The sequence below is a fragment of the Bombina bombina genome, chromosome 1 (assembly GCF_027579735.1).
Source record: "Bombina bombina isolate aBomBom1 chromosome 1, aBomBom1.pri, whole genome shotgun sequence".
Lineage (NCBI taxonomy): Eukaryota > Metazoa > Chordata > Amphibia > Anura > Bombinatoridae > Bombina > Bombina bombina.
This window is the reverse complement of record NC_069499.1, coordinates 443,096,476-443,115,952: the sequence shown is the minus strand read 5'-3', so window position 1 is coordinate 443,115,952 and position 19,477 is coordinate 443,096,476.

Genomic DNA, 19,477 nt, shown 5'->3' with positions numbered 1-19,477 from the left:
CCTGAGAAGGAGCTAAACAAATTAAATATTTCCAAAAGACGGGGAATAGAGTCCTGTGTGTTACTAAGAAAGAGAAAGAGGTCATCTGCGTATAGCGAAAGAACTAGCTTATGACTCCCTACCTGAATACCATGTAGTTCCTTCCTTAAGTATATTGCCAGTGGTTCAAGAGACAGATTAAATAAAAAAGGCGAAAGCGGGCATCCTTGCCGCATACCTCGTCAGAGAATAACCTTTTCTGTTGCTTCCCCGTTTACTATAATTGTGGAGGTTGGTGCCTTATAAAGCTGTGATATGAATTGTTGGAAATTACCAGCTATACCAAATTTCCCCAAAACCGTTGTTAAATGATCCCATATAATGGAATCAAATGCTTTCTCAGCGTCGATCGTGAGAATAGCAAGGTCTGGCTTGATATGAGATCTCTGTCTTTCCACTTTATTCCAAAAAAACTCAGAATCAATTGCACTTTCCTCAGGTTCTTGACAGGATTCCTTCCTGTCATAAAACCGGTCGAGAAACGCGTTGCTGTTTTGCCATATGTTTTTAACTAACTCAATAAATACGAGTTTTTTTTACCTATATCACTCCTTGCTCACCATTATTTTGACCTGCTATCCTGATTGGTTTGCTGATCTGCCGATCAGACTTTAAGCCCAGCATTGGTTACTCTCTGAACAGCTTGGACGTTCGATGCTAATTCTTGTTAGCCGCTGGTTGGCTGTACGGACCTCGTGACTTGACGTCTCCACGCACCGCTGTGCACGTCTGTCGGGCGACTTGTAGTCCCGTCCCGCTCTACTAGGCATCCTCATATGCCACCACCCTTGTGAGTATACCCCTATACGGGCTGTCTCATTGTATATCTGATCTGGTTTGCTACGATACTGTCCCATGAGGCGCCTCTCTTTTTCTTTTTGATTTACGGTCTGATCCTGATGCACCAGATAACCTAAAGGATCTTTTAATCTATTGGCAAGAATATAGGTAAGAATTTTATAATCTTGATTCAAGAGTGAGATAGGTCTGTAGGAAGAGGGCAGTTCAAAATCTTTATCTTTCTTTGGAATCAGAACTATGTTGGACGCCGCGAACAGGCACGACTGTGACTTGTTCTGGATATAATAATTGTTATAAAGTTGAACCAGCACCGTCGGGACTTGATCAAGAAGTAATTTATAGAATTCTGCTGGGAGAGAGTCTGGCCCGGGAGCTTTCCCAAGTTTTAACTTTTTAATAGAGTTAATGACTTCTTCCATAGAAATAGGATCATTCAGTCTTTGCAAATCCTCTCTCGCGATTTGAGGCATGGTGAACCCTTGCCAGAATTGTTGTTTCGACGATATATCTATCTGTTTAGCTGCATATAGTTCTTGAAAGGTCTGAAAAAAAGCTTCACTAATTCCTACAGAATCAGTCACCCTGGTGTTCCTAAGTTTAACTGCAGTGATAAAGTTCTTCTGTTGTCTGATCTTAACAATTCTAGCTAGATATTTAGCTGACGTACCTTGAGCCCCTGAATATATGGCCTTCAATTTAAGTTCTTCTGATATCGAATTTTGTTTCAGGAAGAGATCATAAAGCGCTTTGCTCTCCTTATATTTGAGCCACTGCTCTGGCGAAGGGTTACTTAAATATTTCCTATAGTTATTGCTTAAGGTATTCGCGAGTTGCTCCTCCCTTTTCCCCCAAATTGTTCGCATCCTAGCCAAGTATGCCTTTATCTCTCCTCTGAAGACTGCTTTCGCAGTTTCCCAGAGAATTTCTGGTCTATTTATATAATCTTTATTCTCAGCCCTAAATTGATACCATCTGTTCTTAACCCATTTTTTGAAATGCAGATTGTGGTACAGGTATTGGGGGAAGTACATCCTAGTATTTTTCAACCTGCTCTTATCACTTATTCCGATTTCTAGTGTGATAATAGCGTGGTCAGAGACCACGATCTCACCAATGTCTGCCCGAATTTGCATTCTAGCCATATGCTTAGAGATTAAAAAATAATCTATTCTAGAAAAAGAAGAGTGGGCGCGTGAAACACACGTATATTCGCGACGATCCGGGTTTTGTCCCCGCCACACATCGTATAGAGCTAATTTCTTCCTAAACATTTGGAGGATATCAGCTTCCCTGGCATTTCTCGGCAAGAATCTAGTCTTGGATCTGTCTAAAATGTGAGAGAAAGCCATATTGAAGTCCCCTACAACCACTAAACTTTTCCCAGTGTGCATAAATAATTTTAAACTTATGCCTTCCCAAAATCCTTTATCGATCAGATTGGGACCATATATATTACAGAAAACAAAGTTAGAACCGTTAACTTCGATCTCCAAGATCTGATATCTCCCATTAGAATCATTTTCTACTGTAATAATTTTACAGTCCAATTGTTTGCGAATTAAAATAGCGAGACCTCTCTTTGCTTTATCATATGGGGTAAATAATACCTCCCCCACCCACTAGATCTAAGTTTAACCGCTTCTTTTGGTCTAAGATGGGTCTCCTGGATGAATGCTATGTCTGGCTTTTGGAGTCCAAGATGTCTGATAATCAATTTCCTTTTGCTGGGGCATGAAATCCCCCCAGCATTCCAGGACACAAATTTCAACTTAACCATCTAACCACAAAAAAAAAACAAAAAAAAAAAACCCACCCCATTTCCCCTCCTCAGATCTACTAGATTACTAATATCTCCTACCTCGCTTCCCACCCAGTTACTTATTGTTAAAATTCTTTTTATGTGTTTAGGCATTCCTATACCTATATCGTTCCCCAGCACAACCAACATTGTCACTTCTTCTAGCATCCTCATCCTCTTCCCTTCTTGATGGGACCCTTCTCCTACCTTAATTTCTTTATTGTAGACCTATATTCTGGCAAAATATTTTAATCTCTTCCGGCTTCGTAAAGCTGTGAGATTCGCCATCTTTTTCCAAGATCACCTTAGCAGGATATACCAATCTTGCCTTTAAATTGGCTTTAATCATTTTAGAGCAATAAGGGGCCATTTCCCTACGCCTGTTTTGAGTTTCTATTGAAAAATCCTGAAATATTAAGATTTTGTGGGAGCCAATCATGAGATTGTTATTTTTACGGTATAATCTGAGGATATGGAATTTATCTTGGAAATTCAGAAATTTAATGATTACTGCTCGCGGTCTTACCTGAACATCTAAGCTCCCTCTAGGAGGGCCTAATCTATGTCCTCTCTCTATTGGAATTCTTATATTTTCAATATTACTACCGAGTAATTTTGGGAGTTGTGTAGCCGCAAAATTTATCAGATCGTGAAACTCTGCCGTTTCCGGTAGCCCAACAACCCTCAGGTTGTTGCGCCGTGCCCTATCCTCAAGTTCTTCTAATTTAGCTTGTAGTGAGAGAAGTCTAACCTCATGCGAGTTAGTCATCTGATCCTGTGTTACTGCTCTATCTTCTAGATCTGAGACTCTCGATTCAATTTCATTCATACGAGTTGCAAACTGCTTTATTTCGTTAGTAACTGTTGCCATTTCTTGTTTTAAAACTTCAAATTGTGGCATGACTAGCTCAGAAATCTGTTGGATTAATGAGGTGTTGTCGAGAGAGCTCACAGCGATTTAATTCTGACTTTGCGTGTCTGAACTGCTTTCACTGGGCTTAGATTTTTTATCTTTAGTTTTAGGTGGCATGCTGGGTGAAGAGGGTTTAGAATGTGATATATATCTTTCCATATATTCGGTGAAAAAGTAAATCGTGACTACTACAAAATCTAGCTAAGAACTGAGTCCTAACCGTGTTTATTGGTGCTAAGGATACCGCAGCACCTTTGATTAAAGGCTAATACCTACAAATGCTAAAAAATTAGTGCAGCTCAACCAACAATGTCAGACCAGCCTTCAAACCCGCTGGAATAGATTAGACACAGTGGATGTGTTGTGATGTGTCTACATATAAATAAACAGTGAATCAAAAAATCATGATGTGCATAATTCAATACAGAGCCATCATGAATAAGCAAAACATCACACAATACATATGTTAAACACAATGTCCATAAAAAATAAATTAAAAAAAAAAAAAAAAATTATAAGCAAAGAGGTGATCACTTTACAAAAAAGCAAAAAAGGCAAAACCAGAAAAGAATAGTGAGCATACCACACAAAAACTATTCAATATTAACTCAGATTACTTATTTCCAATGCAGCACAGTCACAGTACAATTCAAATCTGAACCACTTTATGTATCAGAGATAATAAAATTAAAGGGTAAAACCTAGCTAGCTGGCAACCTATTTCCTATCGCTTCTTTTTTTATCAGTTACCAAAAATACACAGTATAATCATGGTATGCATAGTAAATCTTTGTGTGTAACTTGGTAGGGAGAGGAGTAAATCTATATAGATGCAGCACATAAATTCTCCACTTTCCTTTCTCTTTATTTTGTATACTGTGGGTAATGACCTTTTTTACCCCTTCCTCTCCAAACCTCTTTCCCTCTTTAAAGAGGGATGTTCAACCCTTAAACTATAATGTGAGGAGAGGTGCCTCAGGGGATATATTTATATTACCCGGTAACTTTTCAGGACAGTTTCCTAAGGGGAGGTCTTATGTTTAAACCCCTTGTTAGCTGCTGAGCCTGTATGCGCTTAATCAATGTTGCTGACCACACTTAATAAAAAAAAAAATGGCTTTATCAATTACACATATTGGCCTCAGTTGAATCAGATAATAGCATTAACATATATTAGCATATTCAGTATATCCTTGCTCCAAAGATTATGCTGGTCTAAAGTTATAACCAGGTTTCCCTTTTATAGGTTGGATATCACAATTCCTATAGCAATCAAGAGTAAGAGGATTGTTCAAGCAAAACAAGAAAGTTCCTTTAACAGTTCTATTCCTTTTGGAGACTAGATGTATTTTCCAATAGAGTAAGCAGTTTAAGTGTTATGCCCGGATTCTATGTGAGATGACATTTCTTGGTATAGCTTTATACAGAAAGTATGTCCCCAAGATTCCTTAAATGGGCACAAACAACAGATTTTCTATGTTGGGGGCAAAAACTCTTATTTTCACAATGTCTCCACTCTGTTTCTCAAAGTCCCCGCTGAAATTATTTTAATAGGCCCAGTTAGGTCCTGACTGGAAGCGAGGGCAGGCCTGTTTTAATTAGGAAGCAATTGTGCCCCTCCAGTCCAAAGACTCTTGACTGTTACAGCGTTTAAAAATTATTTGCAATAATCTGGTGTGAATTTCTACCAGTAGTCTTACCGGACCGGGCAGTACAGACCATGCCCCAGCAACCGGGACCGCTCCGTTGTCCCCGATGTCCGCTCACCAGCTGGTTACACTGATTCCACCGGTAGTTCCGGCGCACAGGTACGCCCTTCCTGTGTGATGTGGTTACCGTGACAGAGCCAACCCAGCTGTAGGATCCACAGGAGGATTGCCAGACGCGGTAGATTGGAAATGGCCGCAGCTCCCGGACACCTCCGTGAACGCCGCCTCAGCCACCGCAGACTGGACTCCACTCCTCTCCTGGGCCCTCAGATAGGTATACTCCAAACCGGCTTCTTTGGGTTTTCAGGTGTGCTGTAGTTGTGCTGGTTGCAAGAACGCCTTCCAGGCATCGTGACTCTGCACCAGAGTCAATCTGCAGGAATTTTTGTCGGCCTCTGCTATGTGGTTTCCAAGCCAGGTGTATCTCACCGGCCAAGGAGCAAACGCAGGTGGGATTTAATCAAACTTGCCCTTCACATCAGAGCGCTGTGCTAGCACGCAGCCTGCTGCTAGCTCCTCCCCTTCCGACCTATGTTCGTCTTTGACAAATATATATATATTTATATTTGCTGCCCATCACTGTGTGACTTACCCCCTTCGCTGTGCTAGTTCTGATGCTGTGTTTTACAGCATGAGAACGAGGCTCCCATTGGAGCTTATGGAAGTGCGCTCTCGTGAGCACAATGCTTCCATGCAAACGTGAGGTCGCATTCGCATTGCACCTAACTTCTAATACCAACGCACATTAGAATGCGCTGGTATTACTCAGTTGAGCACAAATATCGCTTTAGTGATATTTTGCGCTTAATTTATAATCTGGCCCATTGTGTTTTTTCAGCCTGTAATTAAGCATTTTAACTGCTGACTGGAAACATGTTCACCTGCTTCTCAGTTATTCCAAGACAACTGCCTTTATTGCTTAATTGGAAAGCCTCACCCAGGGCTTTTACTTTTCCAAACTTAAACTTCGTATTTAAACTAGGAATGAGTGAATGAGTTGGGGAGACTGCTAAGAAACTATTTAATTTTATTTAAAATTATTTACTTTAGCAAATTCTCAGTTATACACATACATGTCAGAACTGTAGGTAAATAATAATCTTAGCAAAGTGAAAATGGCCAACAAAGCAGTAACAAAACACACATCTAAAGCGTCTTAGAATATTCTTACATCACGCAGTCACACTCCTACTTCACTCTCACCTGACCGAGAAACAATGTTTTTGGAATTAAGTGGTTGAACGTTCTCTTCTTGCACCCCATCTGTGGAAAAACATGTTAATTATAAAAAATACTAAACATATAACCCTAAAATGTAAGATTAATAATCGCATAAATATCTTCACATTTTGCTGAAAAAAATCTTATTTGCCACTTTACAAACTACTCCTTAATTGTTTCATTAGGTCTGTAAATCCCTATGGATACTATTAATGTACTAAAGTTACACATAAACATGAATTGTTATATATGAAAAAACACATATATATAACATTGCATACTGTGCTCTATAGAAACTTTTCAGACTAACAGAATTTAGGAATAATACAAAAAAGGATATGGGGCATATTTATCAAAGTGCGAACAGACATGATACAATGTAGCATATCATGTCCGCTGCACATCGATAAATGCCGACAGCATATGCTATCAGCATTTATCATTGCACAAGCAGTTCACCAGAGCTGCTTGTGCAATACCGCCCCCTGCATATTTGCAGCCGATCGTATTCGATGGGGTTGATTTCTGTCCGCCGCCTCAGAGCAGGCGGACAAGTTACGGAGCAAGGGGGGATAATTTGGCCCCAAAGTCTCTCCCAGGCTATTTTTGCAGCTACCCTCTGTTAAATAGTTTGAGAATCTCATTGTTATAAGCACATCATTTTCATTACAGACAAGATTTGTTTAAAAACTTCTGGTGGCTTCTTCACTTTGAGTCCTGGAACTGCTGTGTGATTTTTGGAACAATACTTTGTTATGGGCTTGGATGCCAGCAGTTGCAGAACCTTTTTGTGATTGCCCTGTGGCAGGCGGCTCTTGGACACCACAGGAGAACAACAGTCATATTGTCTGGAATTGCTGATGGGCTCTTTCATTATCCACAGGTTTAGAGACTTCTGCTTTCTGCTCCAGGTGTACAACTGTACAGCAGTTTAAAGGACCAGTCAACACATTAGATTTGCATAATCAACAAATGCAAGATAACAAGACAATGCAATAGCACTTAGTCTGAACTTCAAATGAGTAGTAGATTTTTTTATAACAAATGTCAAAGTTATGTATATTTCCACTCCCCTTGTACCATGTGATAGCAATCAGCCAATCACAAATGCATATACGTATAGTGAATTCTTGCACATGCTCAGTAGGATCTGGTGACTCAAAAATTGTAAATATAAAAGACTGTGCACATTTTTTTAATGGAAGTAAATTGGAAAGTTGTTTAAAATTACATGCTATATCTGAATCATGAAAATTTAATTTAACCTGAGTGTCCCTTTAATATTATTATTATACTTTATTTATGAAGCTCTAACATATTCCTCAGCGTTGTCCAGGGGTACAAATTATTCGGAGCTTGATAATTCGGCCCCTTAGTGTCTTGTAACTCAGGCACCACTTCAAAGTATGTTTCCAACTTATGCAACAAGATGTAGCTTCTAAAGCCAAGTGTATCTTGATTGGTTAAGAGACCTGCTAATCATGATTAGTCTAAGGACAATGTGCTAACCTTTTGTATTATACAGTATTTTGTGCAGATTGAAATGTAAAAAAAAAAAAAAGTTTTAATTTCAAGTTTGTTTCAAGTTTGTATGCTATCCTAATGGTTATAGCAGGCTGATTGGACTGAAGCCCTTTTTTGCTTTCAGATGTCTATGGGCAAGTATTTTTTATACAGGGGCCACCTAGACACTCGTGAACTGCCCCAATTCTGCCTAACACACACAGCCTCATCCACCCTGCCCACATAACACTTAACCACGACTTAATTACAGTCTATCATGACTTCACCTACAGAACATGTGCAATTCCACCAAGAGTCTCCCTGACTTAGCCTAAACCCCACAGTCCCTAATTATATGATATGAAATGTTGAAAGGTATTCCCATGTATAAGCAAAAATGTTTTTAGCAACCCGTATCACTACTTCAGTGTGATAGGGGTTGCTACATGCACAGAGTTGGAGCAGTGCATCAGTAAAAAAAATCCTTTGAGTAAAATCAGACCAATGATAATTTTGTTACTTCATATTTGCTATAGCTGTTTATCTAAGTAGGTGTAGTGTAAGGATGGGCGAGTGTGCTGAAAGTGTAATTCGTTTGGTAGAATGAAAAGTCCTATGGACATTCGTTTTGGACAATCAAATGTTGATAAGAATGAAAAATCCATTAAAATTTGGTAATCAAATGTTATTTCCTGTTTACCAATGTTACTTTCGTTTTCGAATGTTCATAATTAGATTGAATATCCACATTTGAAATTTAGAATGTAACATTCAATTTAACAAATACTATTCAGAAGTTCAATAATTCAAGTGGTAGGAAATTTAGTAAATTGATACATTATAAATACAGATAAATAAATTTAAGTTTCTATTTCAAATATTGCATAATTCGAATATTATATAGAAATACTATAACAAATATATTGATTTGAATTTTTCAAATTTGAATATTGCATAATTCGAATCGAATTATCAGAAAAATTTGAATCTAATATTACATTTAAAGAATGCATTTGAAATACTATTACATTAAACGAATGTTAGAATTGCACAAACATTCAAAAGTTGAAATGAGCAAACAAATGTGTTAAAATTAGTTTTATTTTTCGAATATTGCAAAACACTTGCCCAACCCTATCTGGAACTAATACGCAGGTGTCATTAGGACTAACAGAGTGGTATCTCTGGAACTGATATAATACAAGTATCTCTAGGACTGGCACACGGGTATCTTTGGAACTGATACAAAGGTATCTTAAGGACTGTCAGATTGGTATCTCTGGTACTGATACACAGATATCTCTGGAGTTGATATACAAGTATCTCTAGGACCGGCACACAGGTATCTCTAGCACTGACAGATTGGTAAATCTAGGACTGACACAAAGGTATTTCTAGAACTGTTATACAAGTATCTCTAGGACTGACACACAGATATCTCTGGAACTGATATACAAGTATTTCTAGGACTGGCACACGGGTATCTCTGGAACTGATACCCAGATATCTCTGGAATTGATATACAAGTATCTCTAGGACTGGCACATGGGTATCTCTTAAACTGATACCCAGATATCTCTGGAATTGATATACAAGTATCTCTAGGACTGGCACATGGGTATCTCTTAAACTGATACACATATATCTCTGGAATTGATATACAAGTATCTCTAGGACTGGCACATGGGTATCTCTTAAACTGATACACATATATCTCTGGAATTGATATACAAGTATCTCTAGGACTGGCACATGGGTATCTCTTAAACTGATACACATATATCTCTGGAATTGATATACAAGTATATCTAGGACCACCACACAGGTATTGTTGGATTTGATATAATACAAGTATCTCTAGGACTAACAGATTGGTATCTCTGGAACTGATACACAGATATCTCTGGAACTTATATAATAATAGTATCTCTAGGACTGGCAAACAGGTACCTGGAACTGATACACAGATATCTCTGGAACCGATATAATACAAGTATCTCTAGGACTGGTACACATGTATCTCTGGAACTGATACACAGATATCTCTGGAACCGATATAATACAAGTATCTCTAGGACTGGTACACATGTATCTCTGGAACTGATACACAGATATCTCTGGAACTGATATAATACAAGTATCTCTAGGACTGGTACACATGTATCTCTGGAACGGATACACAGATATCTCTGGAACCGATATAATACAAGTATCTCTAGGACTGGTACACATGTATCTCTGGAACTGATATAATACAAGTATCTCTAGGACTGGTACACATGTATCTCTGGAACGGATACACAGATTTCTCTAGAACTGATATAATAATAGTATCTCTAGGACTGGCACACAGGTATCTCTGGAACTGATATAATTCAAGTATCTCTAGGACTTGTACACATGTATCTCTGGAACTGATACACAGATTTCTCTAGAACTGATATAATAATAGTATCTCTAGGACTTGTACACATGTATCTCTGGAACTGATACACAGATTTCTTTAGAACTGATATAATAATAGTATCTCTAGGACTGGCACACAGGTATCTCTGGAACTGATATAATACAAGTATCTCTAGGACTGGTACACAGGTATCTCTGGAACTGATACACAGATTTCTCTAGAACTGATATAATAATAGTATCTCTAGGACTGGCACACAAGTATCTCTGGAACTGGCACACAGGTATCTCTAGGACTGACAGATTGGTATTTCTAGGACTGGCACACAGGTATCTTTGGAACTGATACACAGATATATCTGGAACTAATATTCAAGTATCTCTTGGACTGGAACATGGGTATCTCTGCAACTGATATACAAGTGTCTTTAGGACTGGCACACAGGTTTCTCTAGGTCTGACTGATTGGTATCTCTAGGACTGGCAGACAGGTATCTGTTTGCATGAGCTGTACAAAGCTCTTTGCGGGTTTTGAAAACCTGCCACTGACTCTCTTTAAAAAAAAAAAAGTGGTCTTAAGGAAGTATAAAAACCACCTCAATACTCATACATTGCTCATTAGGCAACATAGAAAACTGCTTATGGGCTCTCAGAGCAGCACATTTCTTGTTGGTGAAGTGGAAGAATTTGTAATACCTGTATTCTCCCTATAATCGTACATCCTGTGTTATCTATATTTGGCTGACCAACAGATATGCTATAGTAGGAAATGCATACAGGCACTTCTTAAGCACTTACACTTTTGTGTCTGGCAGTTAGTGATGGTATTTCTGGCCTTACTTTGGCTAGAAGACAGTGACCAGCCAATTATTGGTTGCTAGGAGCACCGGTTGTGTAAACCTAGCTCTTTATCAGACTAACTAAAACATATTGTGATCTAATAAAGTGGCTATAAGCATGTATCTTGTAGACTTCTAGATTGTTAAATAAGAAATAAGTATGTAGATTAGGAAGATTGCTATGCAATAGTGCAGTATCCATTTCCATAAAGTTGTATCCTTGTAGAAACCCTGAAACACAGGACACAACATCAGATATAAATAAATAGAAAGTTGCAGTAAAGCACTACAATATTTTTGCTAATTTAATAACATTATTATCACGTATGTAGCCTAATCTGAAATGTGTTATATATATTAAAGGCATGGAATTCAGAATGACATTATTATGATTCAGATGGAATGTGCAATTAAAAAAACAAACAAACAGTACCTAATCCTCTCCTTTGTTAAAATGTAGCTAATTTGCATGACTGCATACTGATGTATGCTCAGGCAGGTGCACGTATCCTGAGGATTATATGACACCAGTGTTTCTAACAATGATTATAGCAATGTTGCTATATAGTGCACAAAACATATGAACGCTTTTGAGTCTACCTCAATATGCTCTCACAGAAACAAGGTAAGTTTCCATATACCAAGATAGATATGAAACCAATAGATACCAAGATAAAGAGGTAAATGTGACAGTTGTAAGCTGCAAAGTTTTTTTTTTTTATTGTACATTCTATTTTTTTATTAAAAGTTTAATTCATGTTGACTTTCATCTCTCTTTAATCATGTTTATAGAATATAACATATGTATATTGTTTTTTAATACACATAAAATGTTGTGCTTAATGAGGTGTGCCAATTAATAAACAAAGTAGCTTCTGAATATGATAAAGCATTAACTTTTGTTTATCATTAAAAGAAGTAACCTGTACTTTGGCTTTTCCGGGTTAGTATTTATAAAGAATAATGTTAATTAGTAATAGCATTCCAGCTGATATGTTTATTTTATCCCAAAGAACATTTAATGTAAAGTGTGCATTTCTATGAAATTTCAGGTGCCAACCCCATATCACCTTTCATCTTTTGATTCCTTAACTTGATATATTTTTTAGGATATATGGTTATTGTGCATTGTAGTCCCAAGCACATTTACAGTGCAGCCAGTTAAAGCAAACAACCCAAACCTGAACCTTAGTCCATTTAACCATTTTGGCAACCTCTATTCTTACATATTACACACACAATAGCATAGAAAACGGATAAACAAAGCTAATTAATCTCTTCCACTGTTGTGAGTTGTAGTATCTAGCTCCTGAACTGTCTTGTGAATGGAGAACGCATGATACAATATAGATGGGGAGGTCCTGAAAGGCTTCTGATATTTTATATTATCTAGTACAATACAATACAGGACAAGCCATATATATATAGCATAGTAAGAATAGAAGGATACAGCAAAGATGTGCCACCCTAGGCACAAACCTAATCAATATAGGGAAAAATATGCCCATGACTGAGACAGTTCAACGTGTTTTTTGGATAGCAATTCCTCACAACACAGTTGCCCTAGTTGTAAAAGTGTGCAAGCCCATATTGTTTTCTGCAACAATCACAGCATCTAGGAAAGTGTAGCATATGTGATAACATATGTGTGTTATTTTTGCTGTTTTGAATAGCTGATGTCCATATTTTAGCCAGTTTTCACACTACAATAGCCGTAGGCTTTATTTTGAATAGAGCTTATGGATTGAAACATGCTTACAGGGGTCACTTGTAATCAGAGACATATTAAATGTTAAGTATTGCTGGTACTCAGGTGCTTTGAACCTATATATTATATCAACGTGTAAAAATATGCATTTTTTCTAGCAGTAATAGTATTGTTCCCAGGACTGGGAAGCAGCGGGCAGAGTTTAATCAGTCCATGATGGGATCAAGCAACGCTGACCAGAATCAGGATGGTTAGGGGGTGAGGGTGCTCAGTGCATGATCCTTAGATAATCCCTAGGTTTGTGAAAGGAATAGGGACAAAACTCTCAAACCTGTGGATGTATTGGGAGTCTTGGGAGCTTTATATATGCTAGATCATGTATTTACATCTGCAGGAAAAAAACTAAAAGCTCAAAATTCACTAATACTGTAAAGGAGGATACTATGGACCAGATTCAAAAAAGCAATATGTGCACTCCACTGAGTAATACCAGTGCACGCTAATGTGCGCTGATATTACAAGTTGAGCGCAATACGAACGCGAGCTCGAGTTCACATTACTGGGAATCATTACGCTCACGAGAGTGTGCTTTAAGAGGCTCCAATGAGAGCCTTGTTCTCATGCCGTCAGTCACGGCATGATAAGTTACCTAGCACAGCGAAAGGGGGTAAATAGTGCAGCGATGGCCAGCAAACATAAATATATCTATACATTTTGTATAGTGGATGGAAACAATGTAGTAGTCTAGAAAAAATGTTGCCACATTTAAAAATAAGCTAGTACTGGCATAAGGCCTTGTACTAGCACCTTAATAGGTAAATGGTGCAGACTCTTATAATAGCAATAGCAAATCTATAAAAAGAGAGAGGAACATTGGTATACAATAGTAGCACTGCTTAAAAGACAGGGAATTCAGCACTCTTTAAGAGATTAATGCAACAACTTCAAGTAATACATGTCAAGTTACAAATTTATTAATACACTTATCAAAGGATCACTGAAAATATATACATACAGACAAAATAGCAACAGTAAAACAGCACCGGTCCTGGAGTGACACCGCTGAGAATATGCCTATAAAGCATAGAAAAGATTAGTACCCCTTCAACCATTAGGATATGAGTTGTACAGGTATGAGCAGACCAACTACACCCACTCAGGGTTCAGAACCCCCAAAGGAGGCAATATCTGAGCTAAAAAGAAAATATGGGATCAAGTTGTCTGAACATAGCCACTTAACACGTGGAAGGATAGGATATAACAACATATAAGATATAATAGCAGGGGGCGTTGCCACGCTCTACGGGATAAACAGATCGTAAAAGAGGCGTCCCAGCCTCTCATCAAAGGCAATGCTCAAGGAAACAAGAAGACGATCCAATGGTGGTCATCAATTGGAGTAATTTATTTCACAAACGGTAAACAACAACACATCATACGCGATACAGCAGGTCAGGTAAACATCCTACGCGGTTCATGCCAACAGGCACTTTGTCAGAGATAGTGAATACACTCCTCCTCCATTTTATAATATTGCTCTACAGAACTATCGAAATAGAGAAGTATATAAATAAAGATAATAGAATAACTTTTCAAAAATATATACACACCAAAGGACATACAAATACAGTCCATAGACTGTGCATAGGTACACAAATCACATATGTATATATTATGCTCTATTTACATTATAATGTTACCAATAAGTAAAAAATGGCACAAAGCATTACAGTTTAGAGCTATATACACATATATATGCACCAACAGCAAGAGGCAGGAGAATAAAACAGAGTGTGTAACCATATCTTAGAGGTGCATACATGGCTTATTACAGCCTACACACCCGTGTATGTCTTAAGATCCCATATCATATTAATGCCTAAGGAAGTCCCTGTCTGCAATAAAAAGACCCAATAGGCTTCTTTATGATTCAACTTTGCCAATTTATCTCCACCTCTGATATCATTAGGGACACAATCAATAGCCTGGAAAGAGAAAATATTGTTCATATTAACCCCCCTATGCATTACAAAATGCTTAGCAACTGGAGACTTAGGGGGGTCAGCTCCCAGTGAACTGTTGAGTTCTCTAATGTGGTCCTTAAGAAGTTGAGTAGTGCACCCTGTATATTGCTTTAAACATATCTTACATGTAATCAAGTATACCACAAATTTAGAATTGCATGTAAGGTGATGAAAAATCTTATACGATTTCCGTATCACACTACAAGTAAAATCTTCTCCCTTGGAAACATACTCACAACTTTTGCAAGGACAAGTCCCACACTTAAAAAAGCCTTTTTTGGGGTTCAGCCAGCTCTTATTTGACCTACCTGTGCTACTGAAGTCCCTCTTAAGGACATTCTCTAAAGTCCTTGCCTTTCTCAAAACATATTCGCCTAGATTACGAGTTCTGCGTTAGCCTTAAAAAGCAGCGTTAAGGGGTCCTAACGCTGCTTTTTAACGCCCGCTGGTATTACGAGTCAGGCAGGAAAGGGTCTACCGCTCACTTTTCTTCCACTACTTTTGTCTACCCCAAATCCCCTTACATCAATTGCGTATCCTATCTTTTTAATGGGATTTGCCTAACGCTGCTATTACGAGTCTTGGAGAAAGTGAGCGGTACAGCCTCTACCTCCAAGACTCCTACCGCATAAAAAAGTCAGTAGTTAAGAGTTTTATGGACTAACGCCGGAACATAAAGCTCTTAACTACAGTGCTACAAAGTACACTAACACCCATAAACTACCTATGAACCCCTAAACCAAGGCCCCCCCACATCGCAAACACTATAATAAAATTATTTAACCCCTAATCTGCCGACCGGACATTGCCGCCACCTACATTATACCTATGAACCCCTAATCTGCTGCCCCTAACATCGCCGACACCTACATTATATTTATTAACCCCTTAATCTGCCCCCCCCCCAACGTCGCTGACACCTACCTACACTTATTAACCCCTAATCTGCCGACCGGACATCGCCTAAACCTAAGTCTAACCCTAACACCCTCCTAAGTTAAATCTATTTTTAATAAATCTAAATAAAATTTCTAAAATTAAATAAATTAATCCTATTTAAAACTAAATACTTACCTATAAAATAAACCCTAATATAGCTACGATATAACTTATAGTTACATGGTAGCTATTTTAGGATTTATATTTATTTTACAGGCAACTTTGTATTTATTTTAACTAGGTACAATAGCTATTAAATAGTTAATAACTATTTAATAGCTACCTATTTAAAATAATTACAAAATTACCTGTAAAATAAATCCTAAACTAAGTTACAAATACACCTAACACTACACTATCAATAAATTAATTAATTAAATAAATTAACTACAATTATCTAACATAAAATACAATTAACTAAACTAAACTATATTACAAAAAAAACAAAGACTAAATTACAAAAAATAAAAAAATATAACAAGAAGTTTAAACTAATTATACCTAATCTAAGGTATATACCTAATCTAAGGCCCCCTAATAAAATAAAAAGCCCCACAAAATAATAAAATTCCCTATCCTAAACTAAATTACAAAGTAATCAGCTCTTTTACCAGCCCTTAAAAGGGCTTTTTGCGGGCATTGCTCCAAAGTAATCAGCTCTTTTACCTGTAAAAAAAACATATACAATCCCCCCCAACATTACAACCCACCACCCACACACCCCTACTCTAAAACCCACCCGATCCCCCCTTAAAAAAACCTAACACTACCCCCTGAAGATCACCCTACCTTGAGCCATATTCACGCAGCCGGGCAGAAGAGGACATCCGGACCGGCAGACATCTTCATCCAGACGGCATCTTCTATCTTCATCCTTCCGGAGCGGTGCAGAGCCATCTTCTATCCAGCCGACGCTGAGCCATCCTCTTCTTCTGATGTCCTAACGCAGAATGAAGGTTCCTTTAAATGACGTCATCCAAGATGGCGTCCCTCGAATTCCGATTGGCTGATAGGATTCTATCAGCCAATCGGAATTGGCTGATATGGAGAGCAGCCTGGCAATAAACACAACAGTGAGTGCTTGGATCTACCCAACTGGATATATATATATATATATATATATATATATAGATATAGCTATAGATATACAGTATATTTTACATAAAAATACATCAGATATATATATATAGATAGATATATTTAAAAATAGAGAAGAACATTGGACTGTAAAATATTCATAACTACCTTTGGGTTAGCGGTAAGTGTTAGATTTTTTCATTTTGCACTCTCTATTGAAGTCTATGGCTATATCCTCAAGCTAATGTGCATCGGCTCTCGATTGCACGCAAACATTAACTATTTAATAGCTACCTAGTTAAGACCTCACATTCTATTGGCTCATCCAATCAGCCAATCGGATTGAACTTCAATCCGATTGGCTGATTAAATCAACCAATCAGATTTTTCCTACCTTAATTCCGATTGGCTGATAGAATCCTATCAGCCAATCGGAATGCGGGGGACGCCATCTTGGATGACGTCATTTATAGGAACCTTCATTCTGCGTTAGGACATCGGAAGAAGAGGATGGCTCCGCGTCGGCTGGATAGAAGATGGCTCCGCTCCGGATGTCCTCTTCTGCCCGGATAGGATGAAGACTTCTGCCGGTCCAGATATCCTTTTCTGGCCCATCAGTGCCCGGCTGGGTGAACACAGCTCAAGGTAGGGTGATCTTCAAGGGGGTAGTGTTAGGTTTTTTTAAGGGGGGATCGGGTGGGTTTTAGAGTAGGGGTGTGTGAGTGGTGGGTTGTAATGTTGGGGGGGGATTGTATTTTTTTTACAGGTAAAAGAGCTGATTACTTTGGGGCAATGCACCGCAAAAAGCCCTTTTAAGGGCTGGTAAAAGAGCTGATTACTTTTATTATTTTGGGGGGCTATTTTATTAGGAGGCTTAGATTAGGTGTAATTAGATTAAAATTCTTGTAATATTTTTTTATTTTTTGTAATTTAGTGTTTGTTTTTTGTACTATAGTTTAGTTTATTTAATTGTATTTGAGTTTAGATAATTGTAGTTAATTTATTTAATTAATTTATTGATAGTGTAGTGTTAGGTGTATTTGTAACTTAGGTTAGGATTTATTTTACAGGTAATTTTGTAATTATTTTAACTAGGTAGCTATTAAATAGTTATTAACTATTTAATAGAATTGTACCTAGTTAAAATAAATACAAAGTTGCCTGTAAAATAAATATAAATCCTAAAATAGCTACAATGTAACTATTAGTTATATTGTAGCTATATTAGGGTTTATTTTATAGGTAAGTATTTAGTTTTAAATAGGATTAATTTATTTAATTTTAGAAATTTTATTTAGATTTATTAAAAATAGATTTAACTTAGGGGGGTGTTAGGGTTAGGGTTAGACTTAGGTTTAGGGGTTAATAACTTTATTATAGTAGTGGCGATGGGGGCGGCAGATTAGGGGTTAATAATTGTAGGTAGGTGGCAGCGACGTTGGGGGGCAGATTAGGGCTTAATAAAATTTATCATAATGTTTGCGAGGCAGGAATGCGGCGGTTTAGGGGTTAATACATTTATTATAGCGGCGGCGATGTCCGGTCGGCAGATTAGGGGTTAATAAGTGTAGGTAGGTTGCAGCGACGTGGGGGCGGAAGATTAGGGGTTAATAAATATAGGTGTCGGCGATGTTAGGGGCAGCAGATTAGGGGTTCATAGGGATAATGTAGGTGGCGGCGGTGTCTGGAGCGGCAGATTAGGGGTTAATAGTATAATGCAGGTGGCGACAATGTTGGGGGCAGCAGATTAGGGGTTAATAAGTGTAAGGTTAGGGGTGTTTAGACTCGGGGTTCATGTTAGGGTGTTAGGTGTAGACTTAGAAAGTGTTTCCCCATAGGAAACAATGGGGCTGCATTAGGAGCTGAAGGCTGCTTTTTTGCAGGTGTTAGGTTTTTTTCCAGCCAGCTCAGCCCCATTGTAACCTATGGGAAATCGTGCATGAGCACGTTTTTCCAGTTTACCGCTACCGTAAGCAACGCTGGTATTGAGGTGAGAAGTGGAGCTAAATTTTGCTCAACGCTCACTTTTCTGAGGCTAATGCAGCCATTCAGAAAACTCGTAATACCAGCGTTGTTTAAAGGGAGTGCTGGAAAAAATAGGAGCGTTAGCTCCGCAAGTTTTTACAGACAAAACTCGTAATCTAGGCGATTGTATTCCTTTTTCAGATATCTGTTTACCTATAAGTGGATCATTCTCAAAGATTGGCAAAGCGCTCTGAACAATGTTACATATCTGTCTATATTGTTTGCTATATTACACATTCTGTTTGTTTTATTCTCCTGCCTCTTTTTTCATATACTTGGAATATTAGGGGTTAATATTTTGTGTCCATAATGCATTGTCATCACTTTTATTATTCTTGTTAGCCCATAGAGATTTGTGTTTGCTCAATATGAGGATACCTATAATAAGAAATATATTGCGGCCTAATACTGACACTTTTAGTCTATACAATGTTTTGAAAAGAATGTATCACTTTAATAATGATCACCTGTGCAC